At 40.4% G+C, this 25,425-nt stretch overlaps 1 protein-coding gene and 1 non-coding gene across 2 annotated transcripts in view; one reads left to right on the top strand and one right to left on the bottom strand.

The window, feature by feature from the left end:
• The window catches only part of FRMD6 (FERM domain containing 6), a 150,487-nt gene that overhangs the window by 8,688 nt on the left and 116,374 nt on the right, over positions 1 to 25,425 (top strand). The gene's annotated exons all lie outside the window — the stretch shown is intronic.
• On the bottom strand, positions 8,054 to 8,157 carry LOC119468680. The gene has a single exon (XR_005197422.1). It is a non-coding gene; the product is annotated as a U6 spliceosomal RNA (small nuclear RNA).

Raw genomic sequence — 25,425 nt, 5'->3', positions numbered from 1 at the left:
TAAAAAGGTAAAATATATGCATATGTAACTAGAATGCAGGGCAGAATGTGGCACATGCCACACAGTACAATTGAAGTACTTTGCTATTTCAGAATAAGGAGAGGCAATTAGGAGAAGCTCCCTGGAGGAGATAGCATCTGCCCTTCATTTTGAAGGCTGCATAGGATTTGGACAATGCAGAGTTGAGGGGAGGGACCAGGTGTGGAGGCTTTCCAGGCAAAAGGAACAGCAGTGAGCAGAGGCATAAGATGGAGACTTAGAGCCTACAGCAAGTTTGGCTGGAATGCAGAGTATCTTACAAGGAAAGGCAGCTCTGCCACCCTGTAGAGGGCTAGGCTGGACAATGACTCAACCTCTCTGTGCTCCAGTTTTTCATCTGTAAATAGGAATAATAGTGCCTACTTGATAGGGCTGTGTGATGAATGAATGAGCTAATATATATAAACTACTTAAAACATTCCTTGGTGCATAGTAAGTGTTCTATAAATGTTCAATCCAAGTTGTTAAAGAAGGGAGTAAAGAAATTCCAAGACCAGATGATCTCTAAGATGGTTCTAATTCTAAGGGCCTAGTACTCAGGGCCACTGAGAGTTTTGAGTGGTCTCTGAGGATGGAGTGCAGCGCCCAAGGCTGCCGTGCCATTAAACCTGATGACAGTTTGGAGAGCAGTGTGGGAAGAGACCGAGGCCTGGAAACAAAGATGACTCAAAACAGATGCAGATGGCTGCCCCCCAACCATCAATTTTTGCTGTTTATATTAATATGGAATTTGAAGAAAAGGGCAAGAAGCCATTTTATGCTATTCCCTGCTTTCTCCCCTGTGAAAAATTCCCTGTTTTGAATTGCTTTCAACTCTCTTTTGTGTTTTCTTTAACAATGAAATGATTTAAAAAGAATGAGAGAAAAATAGCTTTGCTGTAGGGAGAAGAAAAAATAGAAGAAAAATAATCTCTCCCCCCACCCAGCAAAAAACCAAACCAGAAATTAACATTATACTCTGTAGTCGCAGACACAGAAAGTGGTCCCAAGAGCCAAACCTCCTCCGTTCCCTTCCTGTAGAAGCACCCCAAATGTGATTGAGAACAAATGAGGTGGGTTGTCAGGGTATGGGGTGACTATCAGTCTGGCTGCTAATTGTTGCAAGTCATTGCCTTTCTTCTTTTTTAAATAATTTTAACTTTTATTTTAGATTCATGGGGTACATGTATAAGTTTGTTAAGTGAGTATATTGTGTGATGCTAAGGTTTGGGATATGAATGATCCCGTCACCCAGATAGTGAGCATAGTACCCAATAGGTAGTTTTTCAGCCCTTGTCTCCCTCCCTCTCTCCCCATTCTGGTGGCCTCCAGGGTCTACTGCTGCCATCTTTCTGTCCATGAGTACCCAGTGTTTAGCTCCCACGTATAAGTGAGAACATATGGTATTTGGTTTTCTGTCTCTGTGTTATTTCACTTAGGATAATGACCTCCAGTTGCATCCATGTTTCTGAAAGAACATGATTTCGTCTTTCTTGTGGCTGTGTAGTATTCCATGGTGTATATATACCACATTTTCTTTATCCAATCCATTGTTGATGAGCACCTAGGTTAATTCTGTCTTTGCTATTGTGAATAGTGCTGCAGTGAACATACAATTGCTTGTGTCTTTTTTATGAAATGAATTTTTTTTATAAATACCCAGTAATGGTATTCCTAGGTCAAATGGTAGCTCTGTTTTAAGTTCTTTGAGAAATCTCCAGATGGCTTTCCACAGTGACTGGACTAATTTACATTCCCACCAGCAGGGTATAAGCATTCACTTTTCTCAGCAGCCTTGCCAGTATGTGTCTTTTTTTTTTTTTTTTTTTTTTTTTTTTTTTTTAACTTTTTAGTAATAGCCATTCTGAGTGGTGCGAGATGGTATTTCATTGTGGTTTTGACTTGCATTTCTCTGATTATTAGTGATGTTGAGCATGTTTTCATATGTTTGTTGGCTGCTTATATGTCATCTGATCTTCAACAAAGTTGACAAAAATAAGCAATGGGAAAAGGACTCCTTATAAATGGCACTGGGATAGCTGGCTATCCACATGCAGAAGGATGAAAGTGAACCCCTCCCTTTCACCATATACAAAAATTAACTCAGGATGGATTAAAGATTTAAACATAAGACCACAAACTATAAGAATTCCAGAAGAAAACTTAGGAAACACCATTCTGGATGTTGGCTTTGGGAAATAATTTATGACTAAGTTCTCAAAAGCCATTGCAACAAAAACAAAAATTGGCAATTGGGACCTAATTAAACTGAAGAACTTCTGCGCAGCAAAAGAAACAATCAACAGAGTAAACAGACAGCCTACGAGATGGGAGAAAATATTTGCAAGCTATACATCCAACAAAGGTCTAATGTCTAGAATTCATAAGCTACCTAAACAACTGAACAAGCAAAAGACAAATCCACAAAAAACAAACAACCTCATTAAAAAGTGGACAAAAGACACAAACAGACTTCCCATTGCCTTTCTAAGGTAGGCACAGGCTTTCTTAGTGGTTCTGGCTCTTTTTTCTTCAAGTTTGGTAACCACGTTCTGAGTGAAAACCACCTCCCAGGTAAAATTCCTTGTTCAGTGTTGAAACAAATACCTTTGAGACCTTCTCACTTCTCTGTACATGGTTCTTTTTGCATCTAGTGTGGCCTCTGAGTGTACCTGTGGAGGCTGCTGGGTCCTCAGAGTCTGGACGGGGAGCCAGGAGTCCTGACCTCTATTTCAGCTCCCAATGACCAAACTGGGCTCCAACCACAACACAGACTCCTGACTATTCCCACCCAAAAAGAGTTGTTGAAGACTTGAAATCACAGATCTAACAACTCCTGCACTGTGTAAATTCAAGATGACATTGTTACTGTTCTAATTTTTTTAAATTACAGCACTCTCACTTTTTCTCCAAAAAAGGTATAAACACGAAGACAGTTTGACTTGTTTACCTAAAGCTCTCCTTTGAGTTGCCAATGGGAATTAGTTACTTGAACACAGACACAGAAATATAGTTGATAGCAAAATAAGATATGCTGAGCTCAGAAGTTTGATTTTTTTTCTTCATTCAGTAACATTTCAGAAAAGCACCAGTAATTGGGACATAATTTATTTATCAACAGGGATTCAGAATACTCCTTTGCAGTTGATTTCGGATATCCATATGACCTTTGCAGAGTGGTATAACCAAGGTGAGAAAGGCTAGAAATAGATGTAGAATTACAATTACCAAAGGGAGAAGAATTCACTGTGAATATTTTACACACACTGGCATTTGGCGACCAAACTCTGGGGCTTCCTTCGAAGTTCCTGACATGCCCATTTATAAAGGAGGTTAATAATGGCTTTGTACCTACACCCCCACACTTACAGCTAAATAACAATTTTCATGATAACGCCTTTATTTTTCTGAAACTTGGAATTTAAGGCAGCAATTTTATCTACGATGTCTAAGCCCAGAATTTATTTTTGGCCTTTTCATAAGAAAGTTGTACCCATTTAACTTTGCCTGGCAATATAAGAGAAAAGTGTTTTTAAAGGTACAGATTTTAATTAGCTAGGCAATTTGCCTTTCTGTGAACCATCAAACCCCGGCCATTGCCAAAGGCAGAAAGCCAGACTAAGCGGAACCATGGTTAGATACAGGGAGGCAATGTCAAGGGCTTGCACTGAGCAGCAGTTGCCAATAGCCTGGGTTAGTAATATGCATATTATTTTAATATCCTATTAGCACTTGGCTTTGAAATGAAAATTGAATGGTTAAAGACAAAGATATATGGGTGGCAATTTTTAGAGCATAGAGGTAAGGTGTATTTTTTACCACTTGCTTTGAGAAGCACCCAGATGCCCAGATGTTGACCTTTAAGCTACCTCTCCTAGCTCTGGGGTTTCCTGGCATTTCCTGGGCAGACCTGTCTCCCAGCATCCCCTGTGCTCTGGATAGAGCTGAGCTCCAGCTTTTGAAGCCTCTGATCAGGGTTGGATGGATGGCAAGCAAACACTGCTGCAAGAGAAAACCTGCTGGCTGGCAGCCCTAATTCAAAGCTTGTTTTAACTTCCTAAGGCCACCTTTCTATGAGACCTCAGAGAAGGGTTTTACTGCCTCAGGGGGTTAGGATGTGATTTTTCAGGAAAAAGTGGCTCTTGCAACTTCCGTCTGGGTAACTTACCTTTCTTTGCCTACCTGGTAAGAGGATCCCTTTGCAGGAAATGATTTCATATCAACCCTTCATTGCCCAATTTGTCTGTCCAAGGGTTACCCTGGAGTTAGTGGTGAAACTTCAGGTTGAATCATTTGCTAAAGGACTCATGAATGCATTTTGTTTGGAGCTTTACAAATCTCTAGAAATTTAGTAAATGGCTTAAGAACTGCCCCTAAGCTCAAGTTGTTTAATTTTAAAATCTATTTTTCTTTTATTTATGTGCAAGTGAAACCATGAAATAGTGACTCTGACTGGCTATAGGGCTTAAGACCCTGAGGATATTGTGAAGCCATTATCCCTAAGAGGCAGAGGGCAAGATCCTGTGTCTACCAACATCCAGATAAATGTCCTTGAATGCCTAGGCTTGGTAACATTGAGGAATTGTCTTTGTCCTTATCATAACTTAGTCATTAATTTTATTTTTTTATCATTTTCTTGGCAGTTAATAGCCTCTGATTTGAATTTTTATTTTTTCTTGTACCACAATTGTTCTACCTTCCTGATTAGATTATAAGCACCGGTAGACAAGTCATCTTTAGCCTTCTTGGCAAGCCTTATAACACCAAAATCAACTTCCTAAATGAACAGCTAGGTATTCAGCCACTCAAAAATGTTTTTCCCAACATCTCATTAGCCTCACTGATACATCTTCCTTTAAATGGAAATTCTCAAAGGGAGAGTTGATCCCTACTAATCACTCTTTAATGTGAATTACTTCAGATAATCAGATGCTCAAAAAAATAGAATTAAAGAAAATAGAAGTAATTTTTGAACTTAGGGAACTCTGCGAGAGGCTGACCAGCTTACTAGGGAAGGACTTTGGGGCAACCAGGAGTGTATGTGTTTGTGTGTGTGTGTGTGTGTGTGTGTGTGTGTGTGTGTATGTGTGTAAATCCAGGAGAAGGAAGGGTTGGAAAGAGAATTCTCACAATTCTGTAAGTTTGTGGCTAGAAATAGATGTAGACTTATGTCTCTAAGGATGAATGGATGATTTGGAGCAAGAGAGGGCTAGTCACTTGCTTTGTATGGCATACAGACAAAGGGTAGTTTTCACATTTCTAAATAATTAGAAAAAAATCAAAAGAAGAAGACTGATTTATGACACATGACAATTATATGAGAATCACATTTCAGTGTCTATAAATAAAATTTTATTGAAACATGGCCATGCTGATTCATTTATGGATTGTCCATGGCTGCTTTTGTGCTATGATGGCAGAGCTGAGTACTTTGGACAGAAACCATATGGCCCACAAAGCCTAAAATATTTAGTACCTGCCTCTGTCAGTCAACTAATGATTTAGAGCAAAGTTGTTTTGTTTCTTTTTCAATTTCATACTTTTGGGCAAACAGTTTTTAACACTCATAAATTAAGCAAACAATATTTCTTGCCTTTCATAAAATATTAGAATGTACAGATACAGTTACAGAGATGTCTATCCCAATATTATTAACATTCATAAAAAGAAACAAACTTCATGCCAACCATGTGGTACTGGTTAAATTATGGCATAGTTATACAAGTGATTGCTGTGGAATCATTTATTGGTACTATGGTCCAACTATTTGCATTGCCCCAAAATTCATGTGTTGAAATCCTAACTCCAAAGGTATTAGGAGTTGGGGTTTTTAGGAAGTGATTAAGTCGTGAAGGCTGAGCCCTCATGAATGAGATTAGTGCCCTTATAAAAAAAGACTCCAGAGAGCCAGCTAGCTCTTCCACCGCATGTGGACACAAGAAGCTAACATGTATGAACAAAAACTCCAGCCCTCACCAGACACTGTATCTGCCAGCACCTTGATCTTGAACTTCCCAGTGCCCAGAACTACAAGAAATACATTTCTGTGGTTTATAAGCCACATACTTTGTTATAACTGCCTGAATGGACGAAGACAAATGGCATAAAAGCTATGTTTCTACTTTTAACTCTTTATACAACATGAACCCATAAAAAATGTTTCAATTAAAAACATTGCCAAAGAGCCATACCAACATTCAGGTATGTTGTATCTGAGTGGTGAATTGCAAGTGATTTTTTTTTTCTTCTTTCTGCTTCTCTGTATTTTCTAAATGTTTTTCTGTGAACAAATACTATTTTTATAAAAAGGAAAAATACATAATGAAAAACTTTTTCCTTTGATACTAGAGATGGTTAGAAAAAATAGAACAAAATTATAATACATTAGATATTTTTCTATAATAATGTGTCTATAATACATTAGATATTCTTCCCTAAGGTAAAAATATTCTCCTGGGAGACAGTGGAGCAAGGGCCTTGACATTGAACTGCTCACTGTGGTTCAGAAACCAAGTCAGGCAGTTACTAGTTACTTTATCTGGACTGAAGTGCTTACTATCTCTGACCCTTGGTTTTCCAAGTTCTCAAATGAGGAAAATAACATCCTCTTAGGGCTTCTTCAAGCATTAAATAAAATCATACATAGAAAGCAACTAACTCACATGGCGACAGGCACATAAGCACTAAACAAATAATTTCAGCATATTTTATGTAGAATATTTGCCATAAGATGTGCTGCCTTCCATGGTAATTTCTTGTGACGTACACACACACACACACGCGCGCGCGTGCACGCGCACACACAGTCCCTAAGATGAAATGCATGGAGTGAGGAGCAGGGGAAGGTGAGACGGTATCAGAGCAGTGAGGAGACAGTGCCAACTATCCTAAGCACAATGGAAAATGGAGCGGTTTAGAAGAGGCACTGGCTTCGTCATTTGGTCAGGAAACTTCCATTATTACCTGCAGTAGTGAGGGACCAACCACTAGACTGCTGACCAGGTGCAGAATGTCCGTATGTGTGTGATGGTGCGGATCTGAGAGGAACATTTTTCCAACAGTTCACAGTATAGTTCAACAGTTTTGAGCACCCACTGTGTGAAAAGCACCAGGGATTCCAAGATGTGTAAGATACAGAACACTCCAGAGTGAGCTCTGGCCTTGTAGTGGGTTTGAAGGACCCGCTTTGGGGTAAGGCATTGAGCAATCACTTGGAATGCTACTTACCTGAACTGGAAAGTGTGCTTTCCAGATTATTATTAGAAGTAGTTATAGTAGTATGCTTTCAAGATTGTTATTTGAAGGAATTACGAGAAAGAGGGAAAATTATTACTAAAATACTATTAAAGTAATCATGTGTTAAGGAAATTATTGTATATAATTGGGCCAGAAATAAAATGAATCCTAAAGGTAAGTTGGGGGAAATAGATGCTAAGAGCTTAAGAGAATGGGAAGAGGTGAAGAGAAAGTTCTATGGCCCATTGTATTTCTTCCAGCAGACACAAAGGAGCAACCCTTGGGTAGGACAATGTCAACTGGAAATTCTGAAGTATGCCATATTCTTTTCATCCTTTTTGTCTGTCTTCTTGTCCGGGGAAAGAGTCAACTTTCCACCTTTATGTTCTTCCAGGCCCTCTCCACATCTCTGTACTCCCAACCTCCTAAACTATTGCCTACTCTTAAAAAAAAAAAAGTTATATACACACACACACACACACACACACACACACACACACACGGCCTACTCTTTAATATATATATATATATATATATATATATATATATTTGGCTGTGTCTGCGAGGGTGTTTCCAGAGGAGATTAGCATGTGGGCCTTAGTGGAGTAGGAGAAGACCCACCCTCAGTGCGGGTGGGCACCATTCCATCTACTGGGGACCAGACAGAACAAAAACAGAAAAATTGGCTCATGCAATTACATATATATGTGTGCGTATATATATATATATATATATATATGCGCACACATATATATATACACACACACATATGTATATATATGTATATATATATGCGTGTGTAAAATTAAGAACGCTCATGAATTTGCATGTCATCTTTGATTAGGGGCCATGCTAATGTCTGTTTCATTTCAATTTTAGTATATGTGCTACCAAAGTGAGCACTGCTTACTCTTGATACTGGCAAGTGAATATATTCCAGTCCTGAGATCATATCCTTGAAGTGTAATGGCCCTTATGAGCTGTGGTCTCAAGATACACGAGGGGTAAAACAAAACAGAAACGAGCCAAAACCACAGCATTGCTTCATGAAGTTCCCTGTATCTCTACCCCTGCCTGGACACCCATCTAATTTGTTACATAGCCATTATTTTTTCTGTGCTGTTTACTTCTCTGTGGGTTTCTTTACATATATTTGCATTACATTATTTATTCCAATTTTAGGATGGGTTTACATAGGCCGGCTTTTGCTACATCAAATAAGGGAAAGAAATCATACTTTCTTAGTATGCCCATACCTGAAGTATTTGGAGTCTCTATAATTATGTTGCTTATGTCTTACCCCAAAAGACATGTTCTACTTGAATGTCCCTTGTGAAAATGCTGAGAGAGAATATTTATCTTAAAAGGCACTTCAGGGAGGTGTCATGCCCCCATCTGCAGAAATGGCACCCAACAGATCAAGACTGTATAGGATTAACTTTCTACTGGATCTGGAAGATGGCTCTTTCTATCATTGGAAATGGTATATGGACCTTGCAAAGTGTGGTAACAGGATGTAAGCTATACATTTTGAGACCTGTTGAAAGGGAAGGCAACTAGAGTCACAAAACATCACCTTATTCATCTGTAAAGGGAATTCAAGTAGTCAGATCAGAGAGAGCTAGACCCCTGGTCAAACTTCTGTCCTTCCTACTACTGAGGCTGGATACGCTGCGCCCACTCCAGTTTATTACCCAGGCTCCATGCTGTTGGCTTCAGAGGGTCAGAGAAATTGGTGTATTAACTGAAAATTGATAATGCAGCCAGAAGTAAGATGGATTAGTTTCCAGAGGCTAGAAAAAGTGTGTTCTCTCCAGGATAGGATAAGGATTATCCTCTGCCACACCCTTGCATCACAGTGATAGGCCTGGAAGCTCTAGGAGGGTGGGGGTAGTCAAGAATGTGACATCAAGTCTTCAAGCACTTGGTAGCATCTCCTTGGGCTTCTGGCATGGGGAAAGAATTAACCATTCCACGCAAATACACTCATACTCACAAACTCACACACAGCCAGTAATACCCATGGACAAACATTCAAAAATACACATGCACAGCCATACATACAACAAGCACACATATAAACATATATACACAGTCACACATACAAATATGCACATGTACATACATATAAGCACATATACCTGAGACGCATGCACATCCTCACACACACATGCACATATGCCCATGCCAGCTGGGCACTCTGCAGGCCCTTTCCAAGAAACAATATCTAGCCCCCAGTCCTCTCCCATCACCTCTGTCCTAATGATGCTCTGACCCTGGGATGATACCTAGGTGACCCTGGCTCTTCTGGGCTCAGTCCATGAATTATTTCTATCCCAATAGCTCTAGGATTGAGTGTCTGAAATGAATGATCTAAAGCATGGAGGCGGCATGTATTAGGGTTCTCCAGAGGGACAGAACCAATAGGATAAATATAGGGAGAGATATGAAAGGGGATTTATTTGGGGAATTGGCTCACACAATTATGGAGGCTGCAAAGTCCACGACATGCCATATGCAAGCTGGAGACTCTACAATGCCCAACAATGCTGACCTAGCATGACTCAGCCCAAGTCCTAAAACCTCAACCAAGGAAGCCAAAGGTGTAATGCTCACTCAGAGGCCAATGGCTTGAGAACCTGAGGTGGGGAGGGGCTGGCTTAAGTTCTCTAGTCCAAAGGCCAGCAAGCCTGGAATTGTTGTCAAAGGACGGGAGAGGAAGGTTGTATCGCGGCTCCAGCAGACAGGTCTGCACATTCTTTTCTGTTTTTGTTCTATCCAGCCCCCAGTAGATTGAATGGTGCCCACCCACACTGAGGGAGGATCTTCCCCTACTTCACTGAGGCCCAAATGCTAATCTCCTCTGGAAACACCCTCACAGACACAGCCAAAACAGTGCTTTACCAGGTTTCTAGGTATTCCTTAACCCAACCAAGTTGACACCTAACCCTGGCCATCACACTGCTGTGGGGGACAGTGGGAGAATGGAAGCAGGGGTGACTATCCTGTCTTCATCATGAATGTGCAGGGTCAGATGGCTTCTTCCATCTCTTCTGACTCAAAACAAACTATGAAACTATAAATTTTTGGTTCCTTAGGGTGGAAAGTATATTATCTTTTATGCAGTTTAAAACTGAGGGGGCAAATGGGGCATGGTCATGAAGACCTGTCACTGAGGTGCTAATAATGTTGACTGACAAATAAATGACCAGGTTCAAGTTTGACATTGTTTTCTTTCTAAGATTTATTTTACCATTTTTCATCATCCAATAATACATGATTGCCATGTGAGTAATATTTTCAAAGTATAGGTAAAGCTCAGGTCCCCCTCCCTCCCTCATACCACTTGCTCCTCAGGACGATCACTGGCAGCGGGAAGTGGATGGTCTGTCAGTCTGCACGGTTTGCTGGGCTTTTTGTCCTAACACAGATGGTACTGTACTACGTGAATCATCTTAAAACCTGCCTTTTCCCCTACCTAATCATATGTCTAGATGGGCTTTTTATTAAGCGACTTTAAAATGAAACAAGTCATTGGCCTTCCAAGTGGGGCCCCTTTCCGGGTTCCTTCTGAGTGCCACGCTGTGCTTGTGGTTGCGGTGGTCAGGAATCCCTGATTCTAGGTTCCTGCCTTTTCCCATCTCACAGTCACAGCACTCGCTTTGCAGTGTGTCTGGGCTCCCGCCTGTCTGGTGTGGCCATGTGAAGGAAACGGAGTCGTCTTACTGTAATTATTTGAGGTTCTGGGCAGTTTTCTGTGCATCAGATCCAGTAACACAAAACAGAAGAAAACCATTATTCCCCAAACCCAGCTATTTACTCTCTCCCACACAGCTTTTTCTGGGAAAAGGAGACTGGTCATCTGGGAGAGGGAGCTGTGCAATCCTCAGCTAGGAGCCTATGAGTTGTGATCTGCACAGAGTGCTCTGGGTACCCAGGACTGCCGACCTAGGCAAAGTAGAACAAAAGATGAGGCTCGGCTTGGGCTCCTTTGCCAGAGAGAGTAGCCTGGTGATTAAAACAACACAGATGTGACCAGGCTTTTCCCTCAAATCCTGATTCCATAACCACCAGCTCTAGAATCTGAGGTCAGATACTGTTATCTGTACACCTATCCTCACCTGGAAAATGGGTGTAGTAGTAATTACAACTTTATGGGGTTTTGTGAAGCTTAAGAGAGAAAATGCAGGGAAAGTCCTTAACACAGTGCCTAGAATGAATGCATTCCTCAGGAAAGATGCACTGATGAGTGACCTTCCTCCTCCCCTTCCTTCTCTCAAATTTTTCTTGGTGATTCAACCCCTCGCATTTGCCCAGTCACCCTTTCCCTGTTTCCATGATTGCAGTAGCTGAAAACCTGTCTGCTCCCCCAAGCCTGGCCCTTCCCTAGTGTTCCCCAGGGATTTACCCTCACTCACCTTTTCCTCAAACCTCAGCAAAGCTTCCTCTCAACCCCCAGCCCAATTGAAGTTTGCCTTCACTCCTTCATGCATTCGTCATTCATTCCTCCAATACATATGAACAGTAGTGCACAGGATAGGAGATGGGGAGAAAGACACACAGTCCCTGCTCCGAGGAAGCCCAGCCTATTTATAGGGAGTCAGGGATCAGTAAAATGGCTACTATAATGCAGGGTGACAAATAAATGCACTGGTGAGAAGGATGTCCTAGATGCTACCAGGAGGGCATGCACACCAGCCTTGGGGGGTTGCTTCTCTACTTTCTGGGAAATTTTTCCAACTCTATCTTCCAAACCTCCTATTAAATTTTTTAGGTCATCATTTACATTTTTTATTTCAAGTATCCTTTCTTGTTCTTTGATTACTCTTTTTTTCATAGTGGTTCTTAAAAGATGTATGGGAATCAGAAATGTACGTTTAAACCAGGACAGATTCTAACAACCTGAACAGGAAACCTAGTTATGAATATCCCAGCCTTTCGGGGTCAGGCTCTCTGTAAGATCCAAGAGACAACTGGCCAAGCTAATAAATGGAGTCATTCATTCCTCACTGGTTGCATCAATATTATTATTGTCTGTTATGCTCTAGGTTATGGTTTGGAGTGTTGAGGGGCATGGTCTGTGCTTTCAAGGACTCACAGACAAGTGGAAGAGAGCAGCACATGAACAAACAATGCAATACCAAAGGGAAGACTCCACAGACTTGGTGTATGGATTGCTCATGGAATGGTTGAGGAGAACGCTGGGAAGGAGGGAGGGGGCCACAGAGGTGATGTTATTGCTGAGTCTTAAAGGATAAAAGGAAATTCAGCAGGCAGAGAAGGAGCAGAGGAAGTGGCAAAGGAAGAGCAACATTCCTGGCAGAGAGAAGGGTGTGCGTTCAATCAGAGAGAGATTAAAGAGCTTATGGCGTGTTTGAGATGGAATGAGAAGTTCTGTGGCTGGAATTTAATGTTCACTAAGTAGGGGGAGATGGGGGAGAGCCGACTGGCAGGAGATGCGGCTCAAGAGAGGTTGGTTAGTCTGGATTGTGTAGGACCTCACCTGTCATGTTAAGGATTAGGGTTTTGTGTTTGTGGTTCTTAAACACTTAACATGTACCCTTTTAAAAATGTGATGAAAATTATGGATCTTCTCATCTAAAAAAATGCACATACACACAAAGTTTCAGGGCTTGAAGAATCTGAAACCCATTCCTCTACCCTGCTCAGTCATCAGAGAAGCCCCTGGAAGTTTTTAAGCAGGAATGTCACATTCAGATATAGTATTGAGCTCTTCCACATCCAGCTGTATGTGCTATAGAGTCATCTCTGGTGTGAGCGTCACATGCCTGCAGTTCACCTCTAGTTTCACCTGCGGTTATGGTGGACAGTTCTGTACAAACGCTCACTCGTCCCTCAGCTGGCAGTCCCACCTGTCTTGACTTAGACACAGGCTCAGTCCCAGGGCAGCCCTCAACCTATGGACCCGTGGCGGAGGGAAGTCAGTAAATAAACAGCACAGCCCCCTTTCTCCAAGCCATCATTCCTCCAAACACTCCTATCTTCCAGAAAATTCTCAAATGTCTCATAAGCTGATGGCCCCCATCCTATTCTTTTTTGTTCCTGTTTTTAAAAATCTGCAATCTTTAGTGACTCTCAAAGAGAAAAAGAGATAGCTGCTTGTATTTGGTTGGTCATTATTAGCTAAACATCTGTTTAATTTTTTATCCTACTTAGAATAAAAAGTTTTAAATATAAACTTTAAAATATATTTTAAATAAAAACAAATATTAGAAACTGAAGGAAAAAATCGAAGGGGTTAAAAATGGGAGTAGAGTAGAACCAGGACCCCTAACATTCTGACAACTAGGTTTAAAGATGAAAGAATTTTAAAAATCACTTTTAATAACTGACACAAAAACACAAAACAAAAACCACATGTTCTCATTCATAAGCGGGCGTTGAACAATGAGAATACTTGGACACAGAGAGGGGAACATCGCACTTCGGGGCCTGTTGTGGGGAGGGATAGCAGGAGGTGGGGGATTGGGGAGAGGTAACATTAGGAGAAATACCTAATGTAAATGACGGGATGAATGCAGCAAACCACCATGGCACGTGTATACCCATGTAACAAACCTGCATGATCTCTACATGTACCCCAGAACTTAAAGTATAATTTTAAAAATCACTTTTAATTGGTCAAGTCTAATGCCAGGTTCCTAGGGTTCCATCATAAAATTCTATACATAAGTCAAAATATTCAGAGTATGTGAGATGGTCCTATTTTGTGTAGAAAAGGGAAATAATACTATAACTCTCAGTTTTGAAAAAGTATATTTTCCCCAGGTCCCAGGGTTAGAAATTGTTAAACATTCTACAGGGCTTGGAGAACAAAGCCTTCCAAGCCGACTCGGATGTTTGTTTTTTCAGTGGTCAATTGATGGAAAAGAAAATTAGAAAAACATACGATGGCCATGACTTTGACCTTTCTTTCAACCTATGCTTGTGGCATTGCATAGAAAGAGGCAGAGTTTCCAGATCTCCTGGCTTGCTTAAATACAGGCATAAGAGAAATTGGATGTGGGTCTTGCAAGCAGGAGAATATACCAGAACAAATACAATTATTGAGAAGAAATCGAGTAATCTTTCTATTGCTTCTTGGCTCTGTGACACAGGAAAACCAGGCTTTGTGGTCTCCAAGCAGGATCTCCACAGAGTGTCAAGCCAGGAATCTCTTTGGAGAGGGGAAAAATGGAGAAGGAGGCTAGGGAGGAGCAGAAAAGAAAACATAAATGGGAAATACCAAGAAATTTCTTATCTTAAATTTCCTTAAAACTATTGTGGGGTCTTATTTTACCAGAATTTCCCATAGAAATTCGGAGTTCTTCCTAGCAGAAAGAATTCTGGCACTGAGGAGAGTGGCTTCATAAACATAATCTAATCAGTTTGAGGTAGGGAGGGATTCTGATCCTTCTTCTATGGCTCTTGAACACATTGAAATCACCAGGGCTGCTTTAAAAAAGACTGATGCCTGGGTCCCATCTCTAGAGATTCTGATTTATTTAGTCTGGGGTATAACCTTGGCGTTAAAATTTTGAAGATCTTCCTAAGGACTTCTAAAGTACAGTTAAAATTGAGAATTACTGGTTTTTCTCATTTCCTCTTATACTTTATTGTGTCCACAAATCACCCAAGGATCTTATTAAGACACAGATTTAAATTCAGTAGGACTAGGGTAGGGCCCAAGAGTCTGCATTTCCAGCAAGCGTCCAGGTGATGCAGATGCTGTTGGTCTGAGGCCCACACTTCGATAAGCACAGGGCTAGACATCTCTAAGGTCCTTGTGAGCTGTTAATGCTGTCATTAACAGTTTGCTGGATTTCATGCTTTTATGTTACTTTATCAAACAACTCCAAGCATTATGGTGTGAATAGCAGATGGACTATTAGGTAGCCATGAAACATTATGCTAATGAAGATTATATAGTGATAATGGGGGAATGCTTATGTCATCATGTAAAATGAAAAAAAAAAAACAGTAGCAGAAAAGTTTTATATAATCACAAAATGTCAAACAAACAATGCATAGAGAAAACTGGGAAGAATTGTATCAAATGTTAATAGTAATCTTGAGGTGATCTTTTTCTTCTATTTATTTTTATAGTTTTTTAGTATTTCATAATGAATACTAGTTACTTTCATAACAAAATATTTTCAAAAGAAATGCCTAAACATCTGCAAGTTGAAATAATATAGTGCATTTAATACTTTCATATATCTAATTTTATGTTTACATTTATCCTTCTATTAACAATACAGGTAATTTAAATCTCTTTATTTAGTAGATAAGACAACTCTAGATGAGACTGGAGTACCTAGTAATTCACAGAACAAAGGATAAAACCAGCCTCATTGTCATAATGTGGTTCTTATCGTGAAAACACTCCATCTTTCTGTACAAAACATATCATCATTGCTTCTGTTATATACTCAGGTAATGCTGCAAATTGTACATAGCAGTGTGAAATAAGGGAAAGATGCCTACGCCAACTATAAGAAGACCTGAATTCTAATTTTTTCTTGCCAGGTAATCATCTACATGACCTTGGGCCTAAATTGCTTACATTCACTGAGGTCTCATTTTTCACTTCCGTAAAATGGGTATTAGTAGAAATGCCTACTTCAAAGGTCATCATGAAGATGAAATGAGATAGCAGGCACCCACTATGTGACGACTCAACCTCTGTAGGCCTTGATTTGCTCATCATGGAATGAGAGGGTAGACGAGAAGATCTCTAAGCCACCTTCAAACTTATAAAGTTGGAGAACTATACTTTTGAAAGATCTGCAGGAACAAGACTACTTGGAATTTCTCTGGATATTAAATAAATTCTTACCAGTTCTCAGCACTAGGCAGCAAGGACAAAAAGTCACAGTCAAATAAATTCAGTCTAACATGATATGTGCCACAATAGTGATAGATGAAAAGTGCTGTGAGAGTCCAAACATAGCTGTGGTTGAGCTAGCGATAATGTGGGGTTTGAAAGCAAAGGAGAAGAGAAGACATCCAGGCAAAGGGACACGTAGGTGCAATGTCTTGGAGGCATGAAAGAAAACGGTGGTGTGGCCGGAACATGTATGGGAAGGGACGAAACCAGAATTGAGACCATTTATGGCGGACCTTTTTGACCAAAATGAGGAGCTTCTAATCTCTGAACCAGAGAGTAACATAATCGGATTTATGATTTAAAAATGAACTGTAACAGCAGTGAGAAAGATAATGTGGAGACAGAGAGGCAAGTTGGGAGGTTATGACAATAATCTAGGCAGTGGTGACAAAGAAACACAAACAGGTGTATTCGAGAGACTGATGGGTCTTAATGATTGTTTGCATGTGTGGGTGTGGTGAGGGAATAAGGAGAGGAGGAATTCAAAGACGCCTGTGACCCAGATAGAAAATGCAAGAGAAGGTGCAGTATTGGGGTAAGAGGTGCCAATATGTTCAATTTGTAGGTGAAAAATCCAAGAAGACAGATTTGTGGGTATGTGTACCTCTAAATCGGGAGGGAGAGATATTATGGAATCTGTGTGAGTGATGAAGTAATGAATGAAAACACCAACAATGTTAGAGGTTTCCAGGGCAGCACATCTCCAAATGTAATCCAAGGACAGACAGTGTGCCAGCATCACGGTTTCCTGGTGCTGGGCTCGATTCAAGGCCCGCTGAGACAGCATCTGCAGCCTGAAAGCTGAGCATTTACATTTTCACAAGTCCCTCTTTGCTCTAAGAAAAAGGGCCCTTTGAAAAACTGATGGAAGCTATAGACCCAGTACCATCCAACAGAAATATAATGTGAGCAACATAAATAATTTTAGTATTTTTAGCAGCCATAATTTTTTAAAGTAAAAATATATAGGTGAAATTAATATTAATGTTATCTAGCCCAATACAAATATTATAATTTTAATACAAATATAATTTCAATATTAATCAATATAATTATTAATGAGATATTTTATATACTTTTTATCACTATATCTCAAAATCCAGTGTGAATTTCACATGTACCGCACACCTCAATTTAAGCTACACATATCAAACACTCAATAGCCACATACAGTAGTGACCATTACATAGGACAGAGCAGCTACAGGCACTTCCAACTATTCTGCTCTGAAAAATACACATGCACACAAAATTTTCAAGAATTCTGAGGATTCTCACAGCTCACGAAGCACATCTGCACTTGGTTAAAAACTCTTTTTTTCTAGGACCTTTAGGTTGTTTTTTTGTTTGTTTTTTTTTTTTTTTTTGAGCCTGATCCTGGAAATAAGTGACTTTTCTTCAGTGTTGCAAGGTTTAAATATTCTAGTCCCATAGAATACAAGGTAACATACACCATAGAATGAGAAGTCAATCTTACAAATAAAAGATTATCATTTTTTCATAATTCTACAGTGAACTGTCTACTCTAGAAGACAGATTCTTATATTTTCACCGGTCACACTATTGGTTGCAGAACTGGTTTATTAACTCTGTGTTTATTGTTTCTAGGCTAAACAGAAACAAAGAGTTATATGCAATATTTTTTGGTGGATAATTTTAACTAAGATTTTCAATTGAGTGAGTTTTTAATTGGTTTTAGTGGTTTCTTTTCCCCATGTATATACACATTTCAGAGAAATGTCCTGAGGCACTACCACCTTCACACCCCTATGCATGGTTCCTTTAAAGCAGCACCCTCTTAAAGAATGCTTTTTTCTGGATCTCAGGCAGAATTATTTTTAGAAGCAGCATCATGTTGTATTTGAAAGAATGACCCTTCCTGTAATTGGAGTGTTGGTATGATTTGGTTGTGGTCTCACATAATTATAGACCTGTGACAACAATCTAAGGGCCATCAGCATATTTCCAATGCCTCTAAATCAAGGGTCTGTGGTTAATTGCTCACAGGTGTTTTCTTGTGTTTATGAATGCATGCAGTCTATGAGTTTTATAAAACTTGGCAGAAAGAGAGGCCATAAAATTGAGGAGTTTCTTAGATTTACTCAGCTAATTAATTAGGCAGAGTAGGGATTTGACTACTCCATTGAAGGAGCTAAGCATTTAGAGTATGACTGAAGAGTCACCTGTACTTTTAAAGGAGAGTTTAAGAGAAAAATAAAAGGAAACAAAATTTAGAAAGCTGCTGCCAATAAAAGCTCAGTATAGTGGCCTATCCTGTTCTAGCTGCTCTGCAGAGGTAGGTCAGCACTGCCCAGCTGCAAAGAAATGCTGTTAGATTCCAAAACAAAACTGTGTTAGGATATGAATTTTAACTTCTAAAACTGTACATGAGAGACAAGCCACATTGTTGATTCTTATTCTTCTATTACTAATCATTATTGTTGGAGCAATGGCCCTGGAAAGTATAGACATGCTAATGAGAAGAGTCATATATCAGATTTGTTTATAAATTCATCCTAAGCAAGTAAACATGACATTATTTTGTGGCATAATATAAAAACCCAAATTTTTATATTATAGGTTTAATATAAACCCTGGGTTTAATATAAACCTGGGGCAATTCTTGGGACAGAAATAATATTATATTATAATATATATTATATTATTATATTATATTATTATATTATATAATATTATATTATTTCTGTCCCAAGAATTGCCCCAGGTAACTTCTATAGCAGTTATCCACGGAAATAAAAGCACATGGGCCTGCAGAAATGAAAATCACTTACAGCCAGTTAGATCACATCATTCTGCCCAAGAAGCTAGGTGGAAAATTGTTTTACATTCACTTCAATAAGCATATGGTGAGCCAGATAACACCGTAACAAAGGGGAAAATGATAGGTTTCCTGCCCTCAAGGAGCTGATGTTTGATAGGGGAGGAGGGGAAAAACAAAAGAACCTCACTTGAAAATAATGTACAGAAGCAAGTCATGATCCACTTGGTGAATTCTAGAAACATTTCATGGAGGATGTAGCAACTGAGTCAAGTTACAAAAGATTAGTCCAGCTAAGAACGCTTAGTATTTCAGGGAGAATATGACCAGAGTACAAAGGATTAAGTGGGAAGTAGATACATGTGAGACTAGAGACACAGGTAGAGATGATGAGTTCTAAAGATACCCTTCTAAAGATGCAGGAGACTTAAGCTTGCTTATAATCCGAAAGGAAAGATCTAGTGGAAAGGAAGAGATTAGAGACAAAAGCAAGTCTTGGAAGGTCTTGGAAGATATGGGTATAACAGTCATAGTTTGAAGTGTTATCCTGAAAGAGAAAGAGGGACATAGCAACGTCTAAGACTGCAGGGAAGGACAACAGGTTGAGTGTGGATGCAGAAAGGAAGTTAAGATGTCTGTACCTTACAGCCTTCCATTTTCTGATGAAGTGGGAGGTGGTGTTATTTGCTTAAAGCAATGGCTCTAATTCTCAGCTGTACACTTACTGAGGTTATCTAGGGAGCTTTAAAAAAGTACTGATGCTTGGCTCCAGTGCCAGTGAATACAATTTAAGTGTTCTAAGATGCAGCCTAGACACTGGGATTTTTAACAGATCTTGGAGTGACTGTAACGGCTTGCCCAGGTTGAGAACTCCTGGTTTAGACTAGATTAAAGGGTTTGGAACAGCTATGGAGGGGAATGGAAAAAGGAGCTGAGGATAAGCCACATGGCTGTGAAGTGGTCTTAAAGATCAGGTGAGTCTGAAGAACATAAATGTCTGAGAGCCCCAATCCGCAAGAGCTGCACCTTTTTCCCTCCCCAGCAGCAGTGTTGTGCTGGTCAAGGAAGCTGGTTGTGGGGCTCTGAGTGAAGTTAGGCATTATACACACACAAACACACACACACACACACACACGAAATGATATATCATATATACTAATGCAGACTGTGGTGAGGGTTTTGAAAGGAAAGAACCAGGTGTTATATGCGAGAATAACAATTACATTCTCTGGATACACTACATTACTTGAATTAGTCTGGGTGTAAAATTTTTCTAAGGGTTGACATTTTGTTACGACCTGAGGATGAAAAGAAACTGGTCATTGTGCAGAGGAGGGAGAGGAAGGAAATGTTTCAGATCAGTTTCAATAGGAAAAGAAGTTCCAGGCAGCTAGAGTATAGGGAGCCAAGGGAAAAGTGGCAATGTGGAGTTTACTGGACTAGGGTGGTGAAGAACACAGGCTCAAGGAAACTGAGGCATGAGAGAGGGCTCCAGTCATTTGTGTGCATTCTAGGCTGAGCCTGGAAGAAAACAAGACAGGAAGCAGCCCATCCAGGTCCACCATAATCCTATATTTCTGCTAATAGAAGTTCTAATGAACAGGAATATGAGCCAAAAAATAAGTAAACAAGCCACTGGGAGAAGCAAAGGAGCCAGATATTCCACCACCTATGTAATTAGCTGAGTAACCTAGAGGTGACTTTGTGTGCATGCTTACTATGAATAGGTGTGACATTACATGTCAAGAACTGCATTTTATACACTTTTCTTTTTGAAACTCACCTCCTATGCCCATGAAATGAAAGCCAGGATATAGTTTATGAACGGTATGGCTTTCCCATTTGTCATAGGAAGCTTCTCTTAAAGCATCAGGAGTGCCATGTGGTAGCCCCTTATTCCATAGGAACAGGCAGTGTTGCTCTTGCTAAGGCAATGACCTATTATTGAACCATTTTGCATGTAACACAGTGAGTCACTGTTCTGGCAGAATTCCCTGCTCACCACACACATTTTTACCTACGTTTGGAATGTGGGAACACTCACCTTGTATATGATAGCCTGGCAGGAGAATGGCTCTGTCAGATATTTTACTACTGAACAGCAGGGAGTAGGGGGGAAGAGAAGAAAACGAAGAGAGAAGACAGAGAGAGCAAGGGCTGGAGAGGTAGAGGGAAGACAGGGAACGATGACCAAGGGGATCCAGAAATCATGCTTCCAGATGCAGTATTGCTCATAATGGAAAGCCTGATTGAGAAAAGCTCAATTCGAATTGCTTGTCAGTCAGATAATGAACATGAATGTGGGCCTATTATGTAAAATATATTTAATATGATATATCACTGCATATATATATTTGAGACCTTGGGCAAGTTACCTAACTTGATTGTTTCCATATGTTTAAAGAATTTCAAATCATTTATTGTAAGACAAAAAATACAATCAATAATTGGGTGATTTAGAATTCCCTTAACTGTTATTATGGCACTAATTACTGCTCTGCACATAACAGAAGTTTCTCATGACAGAAGTTCTATACAAAAAAAAGTCCTGGTCTTGATTCGGTAAAGTAGAAGAGACTTCTTATATTTATATGAAAACATGAATATACATAGTATCTATACAGAAGCTGAACAACATGAAGAAACATTTATTTTTAATACATGTACAGGAGGCCAGAGTTGAACAGTGCCCAATGGATACAATATCACTTACACAAAGACTTCTGTGGATGTCTGTATATTGAATTAAATAGCATACTGGGCTTTAAGGTATGGAAGAGGAGGAGGATAAAGAAAAAACAAGAGGAAATGAAAAGAAGAGGAAAGGTCCTGGCTGTCACCTCTAACAGATCGGAGGCCAGCAGGTAAACAAATGTTATCCTTTTGAAGAGTGTCGCAAATATGACCAAAAAGATTTCTTCCCAAATATCCCATAAAACAAACCTTCCTACATCACCACCTCACAGAACCCTCCCTGATGACTTTGAAAGTGCCAGAGACAGAAGAGAAACCATAGACTACTCCACACTAAGAGCATAAAGGTCATGCGCTAGTGGACAATGTAGGACTGGAACCTAGGACCCAGCTCCATCCAGATGTTTAGAGAGTTTTGTGCCTTTTAAGCAGCTGGTCCATGGTACCTACCGAAATGAGGTCAGCTACTTTGTATGCCTTTTGTAATATCTGAAATATCTCAACATCTGGATTCCATATGTTTTCTTTAGAGGTATAATATTACTCCATGAGAAAAAAATTAGAAGCTGAAAAGAAAAGATGAACTTGAGAATCACCGACAAGGCTTTTCCTTATGACAGCTGTGTTCACGGTGTTGTAGAAGGCAACTGGGTAATTCCCCTGTAGTCTACAAAGCCACCTAAAACTCTTTACTTTCAAAGGTGAACAGCAAATAGCTGTGAGATAGGACAAGTTAATTCATCTTTATGAGCCCTAAGTGCCTTGTTTATTAAATGAAGTGACAGTGACTAAACTCAACGGTCTACGTGAGATTTCTTCCAGGTCTGTCCTTCTACCACTTTGACTTACCTCCCTGGGAACCCTGTGCTCAAGTGCCATGGGAATTGGCTTGACTTGCTCTGTGGAGGTCATCCAAACCTGATTTCCACTCAGCTTGGTCTGCGAATTCTACTTTTAAATTGGCCTGGGAAATTCTCCTCTAGAATTTACAACTGGATGAAATAAATCCATGAAGGGCAGCTAATTAGCACAAATACAGCTGCCAGCAGTAACTCATGAAGAAAGTTCTGTAGGGATGAAGAGAAAAGATTCCCCCAAACGACAAGAAAAGTTCCACTGATTTGGCACATGCTTGGGGATTGGGCACCAGGATAAAGGGCAGAGGGCTGATGACTGAGTCCTTTTTCCTGAGAAAGGTATGATTCCAAAGTGGAATAGGATAAATGGGCCCCTGTGTCCTTTTATGTAGAACAAAGTTAGGGTACACCAGTCAGACATTTGCTGGGCCCATTAGGACAGTGCTTCTGGAGCTAGCAGCCAAAAACCATCATCTCTTGACCCTTAGGAATGTCACCTTTCCCAAGAAGTCTTGCCCACTCCATCAGCCTTTCTCTGAATGGATGTCTTTGGCTTGGTGAGCAGTGGCAGTCCAGCCCCAGCAGGACCTGGTAAGACAGGGCAATGCACAGACCCAAGCCACTGACACTCCTATGGCCCTCATCTGTTCCCAAGGTCGCCTACTGCAAGCTGCTATAGGCCAAGGTCCCCAAGCCATGCTGCAGACATATCATTGGTTGCAAGTAGGCACCAGCCTTAGAGTGCTAGGCAGTACACCACACTTGTCTTCCAGTTCTGATGTCCCCAGAGACAGTTCACAAGTAGGAAGTAGTAAATTCAGGGAGAAGCATCCAGGTCAGCTGATTTGCCAGAGTTTGCTGATAGAATCAACTTTATTTGCTGCAATGGGGCTTTCACATCACTACATTCCACAGCTGATGTATAATTACCTGAAACACAGAGTGGCATTTAACCACGCCAATGTTTATGTGCCCAAATCAGCACTCAGAGGAAGCTGCCTTTTAAACTTTAACTTTTTGATGATACCTCAACATTGCATGTGACTTTGGCAGGGAAAATAAGCCTGGTTGTTTGTGCTTGATGTTATGACTCAAAAGTTCAGAAGTGGTGGAGTTGGATCCAGCAGCCAACCCACAATAGAGCTGTCTTGACATCGTCACTGGTCCAGCCATGCAAAACAGCTTCTCCCGAGGGTGGAGCTCTTCTGCTGAGCTTTTCTGCCTGTCTTCCTCTTATAGAGATGAACTGATACAGTGCGGCCACCAAGGACACGTTAGTGTCCAGATACACTTCCTTAGCTCCATCAGCACATTCAGATGAATTAGCAACCCAAGGACAGGTACGCAGAAGATCTTTTTAACTAGGCCTGAACATCCTGCTGTTCCACCCTGCAGGTTGTTCAAGAAGATGGGTGGATCTTTATGAAAGCATTACAGAGGACAACATTTACTGGATTAGATGGTATTACTTACAGATTCTTGCATCTCTAAATGACAGGTGCTGTACACACCAATGACTGACTTTTTCTTAAAAGTCTAATTTATATAATACCAATAAAATACCTTTAAAGAAGATAGAAAAACACAACAGAACAGAGCCTTCCTTGCAACCCACTATAAGTAGGTTAATGTGATTATCCCTATTTTAAGATTGGGAAACAGAGATTCTACCCAACCTAGCTGGAGAAGAAAGCCAGTGAGGGTACTAAAATTAGAACTGAAAGCTCACATCTGGCCCCAGCTTGTGTGGTCACAGAGGGGACCAACATAAATAGGTGACCATATCATTTATCATGCAAACGAGGACTGTTTTTAGAAAGGGAATTATTAAAATGTAAATGAGAGTAACAGGCATAACCCAAGACTGTTCTGGCAAACCAGGACTTTTATCCAAGCCACCTTCCTGCAGCCTTCATCAATGATGCCACATCTGGGTGAATGAGGAAGCTAATGGAGTCTAAGCTTCAGGTCCTTCCCTTGCACAGATCCCTGTGAGTGCTGGGAGTGGCTGGGACTTGCAGAATGTTGTCTGTGCGGAACAAAAGCCAGATTACAATAAGGAAGTGTTGATGTCTTAGGAGTCCCAAATTTCCAAGGCTTCAGCAACCTATTGTGATTTCTTTCCTTGCTCTAAACAATTATTCATTTTTGTATGTAATTTCCAAATATAATTTTCTTTTTTTTTTCTTAAAGAGCATACCCCTCCCCACTCCCTCAACCTCACCCAAATTGTGTAAGCTTCAGGCTTTGCACCTTGTGTTAAGGGCATCTGCATGGGTGGGGCAGTCTGGAGAGAGAAGTAGGAATCAACATCAATCCCACAGGGTGCAAATCAGGCTATTTGTTACCCTCACTGCATTTATACCAATGAAATTAGGATAAAATGTTCACTAAAGGTAGCTGTAGAGAAGGACCTGAGGGCCACAGATAAATGGGGCAGAAGCAGTCCTAACTCTTAGTCCTTGGTTATAGGAGGAACTAAAGAAAAAGGTTTGGGCCGGATGCAGTGGCTCATGCTTCTAATCCCAGCACTTTGGGAGGCCAAGGCAGGTGGATCACTTGAGGTCAAGAGTTTGAAACCAGCCAGACCAACATGGAGCAACCCTGTCTCTACTAAAAATACAAAATTAGCCAGGTGTGGTGGCACATGCCTATAATCTCAGCCACTCAGGAGGCTGAGGCAGAAGAATCGCTTGAACCCAGGAGGTAGAGGTTGCAGTGAGCCGAAATTGCGCCACTGCACCCCAGCCTGGGCAACAACAGTGAAACTCCATCTCAAAAGAGAAAAAAAGGTTCATTATATGTTTGTGAGCTTCAAGTTCTTTCATAGTACCCACTGGTAGAGTTATTTCCTGCCCTAGAGCTTCATTAGGAGTCAACCCCTAACCAACCCCCAACTCACATGCAGAGTGCCTGCTCAAGTCAGATTCCAGAGCATTTACTCTTATTCAT

Source organism: Cebus imitator, unplaced genomic scaffold, assembly GCF_001604975.1.
Source record: "Cebus imitator isolate Cc_AM_T3 unplaced genomic scaffold, Cebus_imitator-1.0 Scaffold472, whole genome shotgun sequence".
In the NCBI taxonomy this organism is placed as follows: Eukaryota; Metazoa; Chordata; class Mammalia; order Primates; family Cebidae; genus Cebus; species Cebus imitator.
Note: the sequence above shows the minus strand (reverse complement) of the source record. Positions and strands in the feature narration are given on the sequence as shown.